General features: G+C 41.7%; 1 protein-coding gene across 3 annotated transcripts in view; it reads right to left on the bottom strand.

Annotated features, from left to right (window-relative positions):
• The window catches only part of LOC117147010 (zwei Ig domain protein zig-8), a 133495-nt gene that overhangs the window by 19277 nt on the left and 97003 nt on the right, over positions 1–17215 (bottom strand). The window lies entirely within an intron of this gene.

The following is a 17215-nucleotide window of genomic DNA, read 5'->3' as shown; positions in this document are numbered from 1 at the left end:
TGTTGGCGGCAGGCCAAATGATTTGGCAAGGAAATGTGTGAGAATGGAATTGGAAATCGGGGGATTTTGCGATTGCCTTGGCCCATTTAGCAGCGCCAACATAAATTTCAAGCTATATATAATGAAATAATATCCAGCCAGCTCACCTAATGAACACGATACCCGGTATTCAGTTTAAAAGCGTACTTTTAGCTCAAAGTTTACCCAAGGCCCGAAGTCATATGGCAAAGGGAAAATTGAAAATCAATAGATAGATTAAAAACCAGAGCTTAAACAGAGCAAAGAAACATTGCTCCCAAAATGCTATTAAAATATCAAAGCAAATCGCTTGGGCTGCTAATCAAAAAATACAAATTTTTATTCAATCCAAAAGGAGTGCTCAGAACGGAAATTGCATTAATCGTAAGAGGCAAAAAGATACAAATATTTAAGCATAAGAGTGGAAAATCTATGCTGGCAACCTCAAAGTGAAATACATCAAATACAAGCCATTCAAGGCTTACATTTTCTCAAACTCTCTATCCTTTCAGTTGTTCTCCACTGTAATTGGCGAAAACTCACTCACATACTTTTGCCAATCCTTGAGCTCGCCAAATATTGTTATGCATAAATTTGATTGCATTTTGATTTCAGCCGGATTCGCCCAAGTTCTCGTTCTCGCCTCCCCGCCATCGAATTCCCCTCATCCCAACTAGCAATGCAATTTATGGTGCTCCAAAAATGATTTCCGCTGCTCAGTACTTCAAAAATCGTAAGAGGGTCTATTTTTGTGCCCCACTTGTGTCTGGATGATGATCTGAAGCCATTATTGTGTGCTACAATATTTCCATTCAGTTTCCGATTTTGATTTTGATTCTGGTTCTGATTCAGATTCAGATTCCGATTCATCCCGACTGCAACAGCAGTAGCATCTGTTTTTGCAGGCGCTCAAAATGAAGTGACCCACACGCCAAAAATGCTTAAAATCTGCAATCCCAGCCCAGATTCTCGACCCATGGCATAAAAACAGTTGCCGGTTACAGCCATTTCAAATATGCCTCTGGCTTTTTTGGCATCACCGAGCATCCTCCTCCTTTTCCGCCCACTTTCCCGCCACCTTCCGCCCGCTTTTGTGTGCCAAAAGGGGCGTGGCCCCTGGCAGGCGAACGACAGGAAGCGAAAATCCAGCAGCAGCAACAGCAGCAGCAGCAGCAGAAATGAGCAAAATTATGAGTGCAGAATTTTCTAATTTAATGTGATTATTATTTGCACTATCTTGCCGGGCGAGAGCAGGGCTCAATTTATTTAGCAAAATTTTCTGGCCAACATCACGGAAGTGTCATTAGTCAGGTTTCTGTGCCATCGGAAACGGATGAGATGGAGAATCCGGGCGAGAATTGGGGGGAATGAAGCTATCGCCAGCAAAATATTTGGCTTTAAACTTTCAATTCAATTAAGGGAAGGTAAACACGGGAAAATGAATTATCTATATAATTAAATTTATTTAAAAATGGTTTTAGCATATGCTTTAAGCCAACTCAACATAATGCATTTAAAAAGTACACCAAATTCAAACGTTATTCAATTTTACCAAAGAGAGGCAGAGGCAGAGTTTTTAGCATTGTTTTAAACAAAAACCAAAAGCTCACTTCAAATGCAGTAAATTTAAACCGAGACCCATTAATTGTACTCCTCGTAAAGGGCAGACAATAATAAATTGTTAGTCCAAGCAGCTAGGAAATGTGTAACAAGAAATAATAATAACAAAAATATGCTTTGTAAATGGCAATCATCAAATGTATCCCTCTGTGAGGCAACAACAATCCAGAGGATTGTTAGTCCCGGGAAATCTTAAGACACTTTTTTCTCCCGTTTCCGTGAAGGAGATTGCCGAAATGACTTGTGAGTTTTGTCTGTTTTGTATGTGTGGGTGGGTGGGAAAGTCACCACCCATCCCCCTGCCAGCCAGCGGGCGGAAGGTCGACCTGAGCCACCCCCTGTGCCGCAGTTGGGAGGTTTTGGCACTGATTGGCACTTCATTTCGACTGCAGTCGGACTCCCAGCTCAGTTGCCAGGTATCCAGGTATCGCCGGGTATTGCCAGGTAGTCCCAATCAGCAACCTCTCACGTGCAGCAACAATGGCAACAATAAACTAAGCAAACAACTTGGCAAAACAGCCGTACAGGTGGGGGGAAAGTAAAAAATGTGAGCTGATGGTGCGGGGTGAGGGGTCTCTGAGAAAATACGCTGGAAATAGAGGAAATCGGGGAAATGGGGCCCACAGAGTGAGAGTGAAAAGAAACAGCTCCTTACATATTCAAAAGCAAGGACATCTCATAATTTGCGCTCGTTTCCATCGCCCAAGCTCGGTGCGATATAAACCAACTAAAAAGTTTCACGCAGCGCAAACTTTCAGCTTCCCAGCCACCTAAAAATAAAAAAATGAAAACCCACTGGATTCCCTAGTAAATAAAAAATAAAAAAAGGAACTAGAGGAAAAATCGAGCAGCAGCACTGGGTAACAAAGTGTCGCCGGAGCAAAGAAAAACAACCGCGCTGCAAAGCGTCGTGGAAAAAACTTGTCAGCGCGGCTTTGGGGACATATGAAGCACATGCCGCAGTCCCGATTCGACTAAGGAATTCCCCCATCCCCCCACAAAAAAATCCTAAAAAACCCCCCTCGAAAATCCCCCTTGCCCAGCCAGCCAATCATCAGAAGGGCGGAATCCTGAAACCTCCTAATGTCCCTGTTGTCCGTGATATGTGTGCCACCGAAAAACAAGAGGATTTTAAAGAAGACGAATCCAAAAATACACTAACCAAGCTTATATATGTAGAACAGAATGTTAACTAAAATGAATTAATTCGACAAATTTTGTTTGATTTACTAATGAATTTAGTTTCAATTCAAACACAAGTTAGCTTAGTATATAACCTTTCACTTGAATGTAGGGTTCTCATCACATCTCTGTATATAATTAAATTTAAGAGTTTGGTTGCTGTCCGTCTAAAAACTAAAGAATTCTTAATAACTTATTAGCAAGAACTTTTGCAAAAGTCAGGAGTTATGAAAGAGTATTTTTGCGAGAAAGAGCCAGGCGAACCCGAAATCTTTTTGCCAGAGCAAAAAGCCCGGTTACGGCGACTTTATCGTCGCTCCGGACGGAAAACGCGGCGGACAGATCCTGTGTGGAAAGAAGAAGAAGGGGATGCCCCGCATCCCGCCTTAGTTTCCCTTGTAACGCGATTTTCATTTCTTTATTCGCCGCTGTTATTGGCATTTTCCTTGTGCTGTTTTCCTCGCCCTTTCCGCGCTCGCTTTTCATTCTTGGAAAGTGCAGTGGAAATCAGCGCAGAGTTTCGGTTCCAACTCGGTCTCAAAGTTGAAAACTTTCCAATAGTTTTAAGTTGGCAAACAAAGCGATATATTTTCTAAACTGAAATTCAAACGGCAATCAATCGAAAAACGAACTGCAAAGATCCTAAATGCGATCGTGAAATATTCAAAACTTGTGAGTAAAATATTTCGAAATTTATGAAATAATTCTACAATAAAATAGTAGAAACAAATCTGCAATGAATTATATCGTTTTTTTAAATAATTAAATAGCATTAAGTGTGCACACAACTACCAAATTTTCGTATTTTATTTACCAATCTAATGGAGTAAAAAACCGTCACGAACTTGGTGATAAACCCTTATCAGTAACTGCTTGCTCAGCTCAAGTTTATTTGACTTTGGCAATTGAAACCTCCTCGTTTTTTTTTTGTGGCTGCTGTTTTCTTGTTTTTCTTTCCATTTTTTTTTATTTTTTTGCTTGTTGTACGGGCGCTGCAACTGATGTTGGAAAATTTGCTACAACTGGAGAGCGCGGGGATAAAAAGAGGCAAACCAATTTGCAGCCGCCACAAGGCAGTACTCCGTGTCCCCAGGCCAACCAGCCCCCTCAAGATCCCCCCGCAATCCGCAATCGGTTTCCGTCTGGCTTTTCCCCGCCGCATGTTTATTTATTTTCACTCTGGCTCGCATCGCTTTGTTTTATGCATGTCGCGCATCCTGTGCCGCCGTCGAAAAGAAAAAAAGGATAACGGGAGAAATAACGATGGCGGGACGAAAGAAGAAAAACTGTGCAAAAAGCCACTTCCGGCACTTACAACGACACCTACGCATGGCTACCCCATCCGAAGGGCTTTCGCCGCGCACTTTTTTCCGCCGAAACCCACTTTCACCTCACATTCTTCATTTACTTCAAGCACTCAGAGAAATCGAAAAGTATTTTAGATTATTTATCTTTCATTTAGGGATATTAACTTGGCAGCAAAATCGGAGTATCATCTTTATAACTTATTAACATGGCACCACGATTTGTAATCTATATTCTCTATAACATTTTGTTGGCATCTGCTTTTTTTCTCGCAGTGTACTAGCTCGAATTTTCAGCTGCTGCGGTAGCTCTCTCCTGTCACTGCAGCAACAAAACTACGGAGTCAAGTCGAAAGTTGGCACTCCACCCATCCCCACACTCTTCGCCCCCGCTGCCAACGACCATTTAAGCTAAAAAGTAAACCAATTGTTAGTTTTAATGGAATTTATTGGGTAAATATTTGCTAAGCACAAGAAATTGCTTGTGAACATTTGTCGTCGTTTGGTTGATTTAAGATTAAAACTTTTGCAAGGACGACAGTGAGGGTGAGGGAGGGGGTGGGGGTTTGGTCAACCATCCCCATTCCATTGGATGCCAATCAAACCCAGTGCCTCAATGACATTATTGCTTTTAATTTATTTCGAATTTCCCCGCTCCCAGTTCGCAGTCATACGGGCATCCAGTCCATCCAGAAATACCCATAACCATCCTCAATATCCATCCATCCGTCCATCCATCTAGCCATCCCTTTGGTATCCCCCAAAACATCCATCCAGTGTTCTTTTCTCTCCATTTTCCTGTTGTCTGGGGGCTCTGTTAAAAGTTTTCATTACTGTTTGTTAGTTGACGACGTCGCTTTTAGTTAGTAAATGTCTTTCCGAGGCGATGGAGATGGGGGATTGCTTTTTATGATTTATGCTCGACCAAGTTTTAAGACAGCTCCAGCTCCACCAGCAGAGCAGCATGACAAAGCTTTTGTTATGCATCTTTTAATTTGGTCAATAAATGTCGTCCCAGGAAGGACCTTGGGGACGGGGGTGGCAGGATGGGTTTGATTAGGCCATGGGTTTATGGGTCGGGATGAATGCCGTTAGGGCCAATTTGCTCGAACACGTTCACTCATTAGTTTGCCCCACATCCCTCCTTCGCCGCCTTTAAAGAGGGATTGGCCTTGTCAAACAATGGCCTTGAGGGACCTGGTTTCGCCATTCAGTTCGGCTCGTCACTTGGTGGGTGGCCAACTGGCTATCTGGTTATCTGATTATCTGGCGATCTGGGTCCTGGGTTCTAGGAAGTCCTGCCTTTGTCTCAATCTCTCTGGGGGCTGGCCCTTTGCGGGACAACTTATTCCCAAAATCAAACAAGTAACCAAATGATATATGATGTATAGCGAAAAAAAAAATGAACGCCCTAATTAAATTGGAAAACTGTGAAGCTATCTAATAAAACAGAAATGTGGCTAACTCATAAATATGGCACACCAACAAATTTAACTTTTACAAAATGTGCAAAAACTATTTAATATTAATTCCACCCTTCTGACCATTAAAAGTACACAACATTTTTCCTTTGCCAGATTCCTCAATCATATAACAAATTGTCAAACTTTCACCACACACCGTTGCCATGGCTGGCGCAGTTTAAAACAATTTTTCTAATTTTCGCACAACCATGTCATAATCATTTCGAATAACAACTGAAATGAACTCAACTTCTGACCATGTTCCCGGCGTGCGGCATCTGTAAATACGAGTACCTGAACCCAGGGCAGCTCCCCCATTGTTCGCCAGTGGATTCACCGTCCAACATGTAATGCCCCCCATCCGCAGCAATTGTCGTTGGGGCTCATGTGCCGCTGGCACTTTGCTCAGCCTGCTGTTCAATTATTTTACAATCAACTTCTCTGAAAACATCAATAGGTATCGCCCGGGGGTATCGGCACAGCATGAACGTGCCCCATTCCACCCATTAGTTGACAGTCTTATTGTTGCTGACAGTGCTGCACAGGCACACTGGGAGAATGGATGGGCCTCAACTAATGTTTTAAAAGCAGAAACTCAAAATACTACCTCTTAATTGGAAATTGAATACAACATATAATGAAGTGTAATATAGTGTTGGATCAATGTAATTTTTGAATTACCATAGGTTTACTATTGAAAGTATTGAACTGGAGAATCAATGAGTGTCTTATACCCTTTCTCGCAGTGTACTCAGTCATCTGGCTTGGTATCTTCCAGAGGACTTCTTCTTCTCGTGGCGCACCTTTTGTTCGCCTCCAACGACGATGCTGATTATATCGAGTTGGAGCTGCCTCGCGCTGGCCACGCCCCTCTCGCCACCAGCGTGGGCGCAAAGTCGCATTTGTTCCACTTATTCCACTTGAACGCTTCGTTAAGAGCAAACTTTCGCTCTAATGTTTTTCAGCGCTTTTCTTTGCTCGAAATGGGCGGGCACCCTGGAATTTCGCTGGGGGAAAACTTCTTCGCGGCAATTGTCGAGGACAGCAGGACACGGGGACATGGCAACAGGGACATCGGTGCCAGGACATCGCGGACAAGGACACGAACACGTTCCACGTGAAGCCTATCAAGTGTAAGTACAACGAGACCGTACACGAGCGCAAAAACTTATCTAATTCTAAATTAATCTTGCGGAAGGGAAATCAATGGGATTTATTTGCATATCAGCTATGGGCACTCGAAAAGAAATAATTTTAATCACTCAATGTGGACATTTTTAGGATACAGTATACAATTAAATTAAGAGCAAGAGTGTCATTATCGCAATCGAAAGTCAATTCTATGACCATTAGATAGAATGGTTTTCCAAGTGAAACAAAGAAGAGTAGGAGGACTTTTCTAAAGGATTGTAATGTAACTGGTAAATGGTATCTTATATAAATAAAGACCATGAACTAGTGGTCTTGGAAATCCTTAGAACGAACTCTTGGTTACTAAGCTATTACCATAGAGTTATCTCCACTATCTGGAGTATTTTTTCTGTAAGTGTGTTTGGCTGAGGACTTGGATTTGTGTGAAAGGTGAGATGAGGTTGGATGGCGGAACTCCAATGGAATGACAACGAGTCGAGACCACCGAGAGGCGACCTTGCCCTGCGATGAGTGGGTCGGCGTACGTGTTTCGCTTAGCGCGCGTCGAATGTCCTGGGTGTCCTTTTCCGAGCCCCTTTCACCGGGACCAGCGTCCAGCGTCCGAATCCCCCATCGCCTGCTGGCCAAGATTAGCTTGATCCTAAGACCTGAGCCAAAAGGCGACGCGCACTGCGGAGCGACATTGACAAAGTTTGCACAAAAACGATGTCTGAACTGACAGCTAAGTTGCCGCTGGCGACAAACGGAAATCACCTGCAAGGACTCGCCTTCGTCCTTTCTTTTCCTGCTTTCCTTCGCTACTTTCTAGCCCCCCTCTCGCCGACAAATGCAACAAATACCCCCAACGCCGTGCTCAACTTTTATGACAGTTTTCATTTGCCGCCGCCGACAGTCGACGGAGCTCTCCTTTTTTTCTCTCCTGAATTTCCTTTTCTAGATATCCTGTGGCACATCCTTGCGGTTGTTTCGGTTTTTAGTTTCCAGCGCACTGCGTCTGCAGGTTCTTATACCGACCTACCTCTCATTTCATTTTTTGCCGTGTAAATGTTTTACGACAACATTGCCTTTGACTTGGCCAAGTTAAAAAGTGAAAAACAAAAAAAAGGACGTGTGTGTGTGTGTGCGTGCGTGTTTAAGGACGAGTGCCGCTGACAAGCTCGTCGTGTAATTTATGATTTATGCCATTCGGACTGACAGTTGCTGGCAGTATAATTGCGACCCTCGCCCCTTTTTCGTCCTTTTTCGCCAGTTGTCGTGTGCAGTTGCTGTTAAAATTCCACTTCGTTTCGTTTGACTTTCGCTCTTTGAATTGGAATTATACAATTAAGTAGCCAGATTCTTGCGAATCAAAATTGTATGGGTCATTTGGGCGAATAGGCATCAGCTGTCCCAGAGCTTAAGCCTCTAAACTGCATATTTGATTTTGATAACAACACTTTCTGGATTTATTTAAGCTGTTTGTATGTTTTCTCTATGACTTAAGATTATCCCGCACATAGTTATGAATTATCCCTTACTTTGATTGCTCAAATCATTTTTTTTTATTTAGAACTTCCTCCAGCTTACTTCCGCCCTAATGAAGCAGAAGTTTAGGTGGTATTTTCATATTTGAAAACTTCTCAAGTGTGAGTAAATTAGAAAAGGGTAAAAACTAGAGAAGGGGAGACTCTCTTTTGATTGAAGGCGTTAAAGTTCGCCCAAGCAAAGATAGTTTTCCGAAGCACCAAGTTCAGTTGGGGACCATTGTTTATTTGGGGGCTTATGCTTTGGTTTCCGGTTGCCATTGTTGTCCCTGTTTTTTTTTTTTTTTCGTCTGCCCTTTGCTGTTTAATAAAGCAATAAATAAGATGCACGACTGCTGTCGTATGAAAGGGGGAAAAGTGAAGGGGAAAGCACGTAAGGAAAATGCCGGAAAAGTCCCGGGGCCCGGAGATTTTGCTTGAGCCTGATTGGCAAGATGGTTGGCAGTCGATTGGACCTGAATCGGGAGATGTGTTTAAGGATGATTGATTGCGAGCCTTAACTCAATGGGCGGCTTGACATCGATAAATTTCCGATAGGTGGCGTTTTCCCCTGTTGGCTTTTTAAGCACTTTGTAGTGGAAATCAGAACTTTGTAAGCTGTTGATTTCAAACTATCAAAATAGTTTAAAGGATTTATTGCTTAGGGGAACAACAAGAACTTAAGACGAAATTGAATAACATCAACATTTCAACATCATTGGATATTAGATCCCGGCACATGCAGCATTAAATACTAATTGGATATCAGTTATAATAAGTAATTGGAAAGGCTTGCAAGATTAAACCTTATATTAAGTTCCAAGTGTTCAAAAGCACGAGATAATGATATGGAAATGGATTGATTTCATTCGATACCTCAATTCGTTTCAATTTCAAATCAAAAACATTGCAATCGGATTCATTGACTTGGACGACAAGGCTCAAATTTAATGTAAGAACGCACAGAACAACACTCAATATTTAGGACCATTATCTCTTTGCACAGACCATTTAGAAAGTGGTCATTTGGGGCACTTTCCTAACTTTCCCCAATCGGTTATTCCGCTGACCCTCGATCCAGCTCACCCATTTCGATTCGAAGCCAAGTATGCTAATAAAAAGTAAGCAAGACAAAGCTAACATAAAAGGAGGTGCACATGGTATGCTGAAAGCCAATAAATATGCAAAGATATCGAAATAGCCCTCAAAGGGGGCGGATACAGATGGTTGGGCGTGGCCCTCTTACCTGTGCAGGATATAGCTCATACATATCCCATATGGTTACGCATTTTTCGATGCGAATATATTTGCGAATGTGTCTATGTATGTGGATACATATACATATAGTATTTGTATTTGCCTTAAATCACTCATACGCAACGTTTTGCATTTTGAATAATTTATTATTCTGTTGCAAAAACGTTTTTCCATTGCCTGCCAGCTGGCTGCGAAGATGGAAATTTATATAGTATATATATATATATATATATATATAGCAAAAGAAAGGCGAAACAAGGTGAGCGATTGCAAGTCGCATGAATTTTTCATAGAGACACGCAAAATATTACTCATACGACTCATCGGTCACCCAAATTGTCTTTGTCTTTTGCGGCGCAGGCCCATAAAAAGTTTCCAGCGAAATATAAATATGAAAATTTCACGGAAATTAGCATAAGAAGGCCATCAATGGCACATCGCTCAACGGGCTGGCTGAAAATTTATGGTTAACCAGAGTAGCAGGATGCCAGGATTGTTTGATTTGCCGCGGGTTCTGCTAATGACACTCGCAGGACACGTTCCAGGATGCGCCAGCAACAGCCTTTCATAAACCGCAAGTGTCCGATCCTAACGAGCTAAACGGTAGGCGGGTTCTCCGACTGTTCCGCACTGTTTCAGGTGATTGGAAGGGGGCGGGCGGTTCTTTCCGGCAGGTGGTTGTTATCCCCTTGTTGTTTGCCCTTCCCCCTTTCGTTGACTTGTTTTCCGGCTCCAATTGCCGGGGGCGTCGAAAATTCGTAAGCGAAATTGAATGAAATTGCCCGGGCAACAACAACAGCAAGATGAAATAATAATAATAAGCTGGGGACCACTGCCCTTGCCCCATCATCCCTTTCCGACACCATCCACGTGTCTTGGAACCTGGCACGTAACGCAATTTCGCTTATTTCATTTTTTTGTTTAAGCTGCGGGGCAGGGAAATTGTATTTAAATGCCGGAATGGCCGCGCCTCAACCTTTGACCCGGCACATTAGCGGGGTGAAAGTGCCTACGGCAGAAATGGGATATACAGGATACATATACTCGCAAGGTGAAGCAATCACCGGGCACATAAATCAGAAACCATTGACGAAGATAAACGATTCGGATGGCTGCTTTGGATATACTACTATATGTGTATCTGCATACATATGTCACCTGGCAACCCTGGCAAAAAAAAGAGAGCCCAGCTCACACCCGAATCTAATTGCCGCAGCCGGAGCAATTTGTTATATTTTATTGGGTTTATTGTTTGCCGCTCTTTCTCGGGAAAAATACATTAGGAATACATGGGGAATGTATTGAACATTTGCATATTCATTAGTTGTTTTATTTGTCTTGCTGTGCAGTTGGCTCAGTATCATCGAGCTAGAGAAAAGCACAAGTTAAATCATTATTAAGCATATATTAGCTGTCCAAATGCTGTTGTTTATTGTTGAAGTTGAACTTAGTTGAAGTTATATTGTCAAGAATAAATGGAGATTTTCCATGACTGACTTTCAGAATAAGTAACCTAGTGATTTTAATTTTATAATTTCAACTAATTGGAACAACACAACCAACTTTCTGCTCGTGTAAAGCTTGCATTGAAGGCACAGAATTGTTTGATGGGATAGGGTAAGCACACTTGACATCATTAGCTGATTTTCCTTTGTACCCGCATGTGCTGAGACATTTTCCACGACATTTTCACCGCGTTGCCCCTGCCAGCTAAGTAAATGCTGGAAAATTGACAGCTGACACAAAGGCAGACAATTGTTGTTGCCGCCTGCGTTTTTCCCGACTTCTTTTCCGATTTTCCGGCTGCCATGACAGTCGCTCAGCTTTTCGACTTTCTACTTTTGACTTTCCCAGTTCAGTTCAGTTCAGCCTTTCCCCTCAGATGGATTTTATGTCAACGCGCCCCGTGAAGCGGATAGCGAAAAATATTAAACATTTCTTTGATTGATTTGCTTTTAGCCAGCAGGGTGCCACGCCTACTTTCGCCCTCTGCCGCCCCTTATATAATGCGATGACAACACACGCATACAACAGAAGGAGAATGTGATTTCTTTCCGCTATGTAAACAGACATTTTGATATCCGATTTAGGGGCGGCGAACTACCGGGCGTGGTCACATGGGCGTGGCAATTGATATGTTTAAAGCGAAGAAGAGCCGCCCCAAAATTTTCGCAACCCCAGAGAAGTGATTTTTTAATGAGTGCCCCGGCTTTTTTCCCAGCGAATATTAAAAATAATTTAATGAATGCACTACGAATTCTCTTTTTGGCACAAAGAGATGGGGGTGATAGTAATTTTTTGGCGGGCAGAGTGGAAAGCGGGGTCATTCGGTTGACACTTTTTAATATTTTTTCTTCGAGCAAAGCAAAAAGTTCTCCTTTATTACTCTTTAGGATTCTGTGGCTCGTCGAGCTGCTTTTAGTCCTGTACCGTTGAACAAACAAAAAGACAGTCAAGGCAAGCAAAAAGCGAGTGGGCGTGGCAATCGCACACACTAACAACACGCACACAAACATACAGCTGACTAAAAGAAAGAACGAAAAGTATAAACGCAATTTCTCTGACTTTGGCGAAAAAAATACGCCATCTTTTCTGCTCAACGTGCGATTTAGAAAGGTTCAAAGGATTAATTTCGAGCTGAAAAATAGTATGATCTTATGATCTTTAATATATGTAAGTCCCTACTGATTTATATTAAATAACTAAAACTACACAACTGTACATTTATTATAGCTACGAATTCATTGATTTTTTTAAAAATAAATAGAATGCCCGAAAGTCACGAAAAAGGGCAATTCTGTTTTCCTGTGCCCCCAGACCTGACCTCCAGTTGGTCCTTTTTTCCCACATGTGAAAGCGAAACGAAAACGCATCAAAATCGCTGTGCCTGCCACCTCAGAGGAAGGCAGGGTAAAATTGGAGGGAGCAGGTGATGGACCCGCTGCGGTGTCCAGTCGGAAAACAAAAGGCCAAAGATTGGATATGGGGGTACCAAACGAGAAAAATGAGAAAAAAGGATCGAAGGACCCAGCGGAACAACGGAAACCAAACGGAAAAGGACGAGGCGCAGCGAAACCTCACACGCTAAATTGCATTTTCAATTGTTTCGGTGGCCAAAGGCTGAGTCCAGGGGGTTTTTGGGTTGGTGGAAAGTGGAAAGTGGAACTCGGTTGTGTTACAACTGGCAGTGACAATTTACTTGTAAAATCAACCGCAACAATTTCAATTGCAGTTGCCCAGAAATGAACGGGGCTCACTTCGCAACCACTACCCACCAAAAAGGAAACCCCTCTGCACAGTGGAATTTAAAGCCAATAAATTGGAATCACCTCATCCTAAAATTAGTACGACAAATGTAAAATAGGGAAGAAGTAATTTATATAGAATATAATTATAACAACATGGTTAGTTCCAAGGTTCATATTAATATTATATCCCTGACATGCTGTACCTTGAGTTTGAGAAAGGTCCTTTTTTTACTGGCTCTCTGCCTTTTTGAATTGCCATATTTCCGTTCTGAAAAACCAGCTGCGGCCAAAATCAATATTTTCGAATGGAACTTGGTAGTGCTGTGGTTTTGGCCACTGTACCTGGCCACCGGGCTCCTCAGTCATCATGGTCACGATGTCGTTGTCGTTGTTCCTTCTGTGGCTGCGGTCATTGCTCAGGGCATTGACAATTCAATTGATGCAAATCGATGCGCATTCCACACACACACATGCACGGCACACTCGTACGTACACTCACACACCCTCACAATTACACACTAATGAACTACATGCATTGAGAATTTGGAGCACCCATTAAAGACCCCATCTTGCCCCTCCCTGCTGCTCCCCCGAGTAATTCCCCATCTGCAGCCATTGGCATTCTGCGGTGTCGAAGAAGCCCTGACTTGTGGTCGCCGCCTCTCGAAGACCACAAATGACATGCTCCTTCAGTTGGCGCCACAAATCAAACCACCCAGCCAACCGACACCACCCATCAAAAACCACCCACGCAAAGTTAAGTGGAGGCTTTGTTAATAAACACTCGGCAGCCGCGAAATCGCGTTTGCCAATGAATTGCAAAGGGAAATTTTAATGTCGCCCGTTTTCCCTGGCATTTTGGAATTCTGAGCCTCGCAGGAATTGGCCAACTACAAAGGATGCGTTGAAAATGTGCCGATTTCCCTTGGAAACAAGCGAGGTTTCTTAAACGATGGTGTACATATGTTAATTAGCGACAACTTCACTTGTTTCTGAAAGGAATTAAACTTGGTGAGTTCTGCATATTACATATTTTTAGCGAATATGATAGAAGTATTTAACGATAATAATCGAACTTATTCCATAAATTCATTCTCTAAGAAGCTGAATAAATTATTTGAAGCGAACCTTTCTCATCGGGAGGAAGCGGAAGTATGCGCCGCATACTTGATGGCGCCATTTATTGTTTGGCATAAAAACGCGTTCGAAAATTGTTAAATCGCATGGAAAATTGTTGCCATTAAGGGACATGTGCAAGCTGCACGCCACAGGACCTCTCTGAAAATGGAACTTGTACACTCTGTGGCGGGTATAATTCATGAACTAACATCTTCTGAGTAATTAGGCGTCTGGGAGGAAATCAACTGATATCCAAGGAATGGGCGACTGGCGAGTAATAAATGGCAGGCTGCTCGCCTGGTGATTAATTACACAGTATTTAGCCAGCTCATCAGCTTCGATGACCAACGCACAAATGCATACATCACGTTGGGAGTTTGGCAGGTTATACGAGTATATGTATACATGTGAAAATTTGGGAAGAGAAAATATCAAGTCTCCCATGAAATCGGGATTTATGCCAGTCAGGTAGCATAAACTACTTGTAAGAGTAAATATTGCTAAGTAATGGAAAGGATATCTCGGCTTAATGAAGGAGTAATCGATTCAACTCTTTGTTGACCGTAATTGAGACCTTTGCTAATTTTTTCGCATTTCTTTAAAGTTGTACTCGTAACATCATCAAATTTTGCAAGAAAATATACATTTTAAAATTGACAACCAGGTAGATTAGGAAATTCATTCCAAAAAGCTTATTATTTTTAGATTCAGAAAGCGAAAAAATTTCCAAAAATTTGATATACATTTGTATACTTTACTTTTGTATATTTTGTACCTATAAGACCAGTTTGATCATAACTTGACTAAAAATTGATACATAGCCAAAAGAAAAATATGTTGGTGCAGCTTATTATAAATGCTAATGATCCTGTCAATTTTTTGGGAGCCTAGAATAAATTAATTTTTTGGGCATTTTTCGCGTTTTTTATAAGGGGTAAAAATTTCAAAAAATGGCGAAAAAAATAAAATTTCAAAGTGGAAATTCAGACAGATTGGAAATTTAATAGCGAGCTCAACGAAGTATGACATTCCATTTTTGGACTATTATTTCCAATTTTATGGAGAAAAAACTGAATATTTTTATGCGGAAAATGAGAAAAAGACTTTTACCAAAATGTTGATTTTTTGGATGCCGTCTTTAATCACAACTTGGCTAAAAATGACCACACAGCTAAAAGAATAACATTTTTGTGCAGATAATAACCAATTCTAATGATCCCTATAATTTTTTGGGAGCCCATGGTAAAATACATTTTTTCTAATTTTTCGCATTTTTTTATAAGGGGTAACATCATCAAATTTTTCAAAAAATGCCAAAAATTTAAAATTTTAAAGTTGGAATCCAGAAAGATTAGAAATTAAATACCGAGCTCAACGAGGTATGACATTCCATTTTTGGACTATTATGATTTTTTGGGAGCCCAGGGTAAAATAAATTTTTTGTAATTTTTCGCATTTTTTTATAAAGGGTAACACATCATCAAATTTTTCAAAAAATGCCAAAAAATTAAAATTTCAAAGTTGAAATCCAGACAGATTGGAAATTTAATAGCGAGCTCAACGAGGTATGGCATTCCCTTTTTGGAGTATTATTTCCAATTTTATGGGAAAAAAACTGAATATATTTAGTCGGAAAATGAAAAATCGATTTTTACCAATATGTTGATTTCTTAGATGCCGTCTTTAATCACAACTTGGCTAAAAATGACCACACAGCTAAAAGAATAACATTTTTGTGCAGATAATAACCAATTGTAATGATCCCTATGATTTTTTGGGAGCCCAGGGTAAAATAAATTTTTTGTAATTTTTCGCATTTTTTATAAGGGGTAACATCATCAAATTTTTCAAAAAATGGCAAAAAAATAAAATTTTTAATTTGGAATCCATAAAGCTAAGGAATTTAGGAAGATATGACAAACCGCTATCGGACCAATATTTCCCCTTTTATAAAGGGTGACATGATTTTCGTCAAAAGTTGCAATAATTTGAAATCTTGAAATTGGTATAAGTTTATTGGCTGACTGAAATTTGAATAAAATAATTTAAGCCGCTCGCAGCAACTAATCATAATGCCTCTCAGTCAGCTTTCTAGTGAAAATAATACCCAGAAAGTTTTGGCAACAACTAGAGGAGAAATGAGAAACACACTTTGACAGCAGCCGAATGGCTTTTGATGTGATATCTTCCTAGGCTCTATATATATCTATACAATGCTATTTCCCACCGGTGCAATCCGATAGTTTCCCAGACGAATAATTGATATCACGAGGAAAGTGTACTTAATTGGCGGTTGTTAGCAGAGAACTCGTAATTAGCTGGACGCGTTCATAACCGCCATTTGACAGAATACGCCACTCAGTCCGAGTTTTGCAACCAGGACCGCTTTTTCTACCCAAAATAGAAATAAAATAAGAGAGCTGTGAGCGAAACTCGAGCTTCAAGTCATTCATTCACTTTGTCAAACTGAAATTAAAACGGGAAGCGAGCGGCGAAAACTTTTTGTTTTTTGGTTTTTGTTTTTTTTTTTGTTTTTTTTTTTTTTTGGGCTTTTAGGTGGAGAGCAGGGGGGCAGGGCAGGGCAGGACTCGAACTTGCTGGACTCACCACTCACCTAATAAGCCAGCAGAGCGTAAAAATTTTGAAAGTTTTATGGCCGCGCGACACTTGAGGAGGAAACTTGCTAAAAGGCGGGGGACTCGTTCACGGCATCCACGTCACTCATACGCAGCGTTGTACCAGCACCGACAAACTAAGTTCAACTAAAATGAACTGAACGGAGCGAAACAGAAGAACATTCGCCACGGCTTTGTTACTCGCATTGTTTTTCCGATTTCGCTCGCCGGCTGCCAGAGTTGAAAGTTCAAAGTTTAATTTGCTAATTGTTTAACAGCTGCAACAGCAACAACAGCGCAGCAAATGCAACTGCATTTTCCAGCTGCATTTTCATAATGAAAAGCGGGCGGCGGCGGGCGTTGCGTAGCAGCTTACAACTTTTCACTCAGAGCCCGGAGGGCCAGGCGAAAATCCGCAGCCAAAAACGACAGGCGACAGCTGCCTTCTTCAGCCACGCCTCCCCCAAGGGGGCGTTGCGGGTGATGGTGGAAAGAGGCGTTGGGTGGGGCGTGGCATGCTACAGCTGCAGCTGCCGCTGCAACAGCCACTGCAACAGCAGCAGCAGCAGCAGCACTCGCCGCCCTGTCAAGCGTAACGCCTTTTGACAAGTTTGCGCTGCGAAACTTTTACTTTTTTATTCTCTCATTCCTTTTTTGGTCAAGTACTTTGAAATTATTATGCACAGCTTCCACTTGCCGCATCCCCACGCTCCGCGCACTCCCAGCATTTTGGTG

Source organism: Drosophila mauritiana, chromosome X, assembly GCF_004382145.1.
Source record: "Drosophila mauritiana strain mau12 chromosome X, ASM438214v1, whole genome shotgun sequence".
Taxonomy (NCBI): domain Eukaryota; kingdom Metazoa; phylum Arthropoda; class Insecta; order Diptera; family Drosophilidae; genus Drosophila; species Drosophila mauritiana.
Note: the sequence above shows the minus strand (reverse complement) of the source record. Positions and strands in the feature narration are given on the sequence as shown.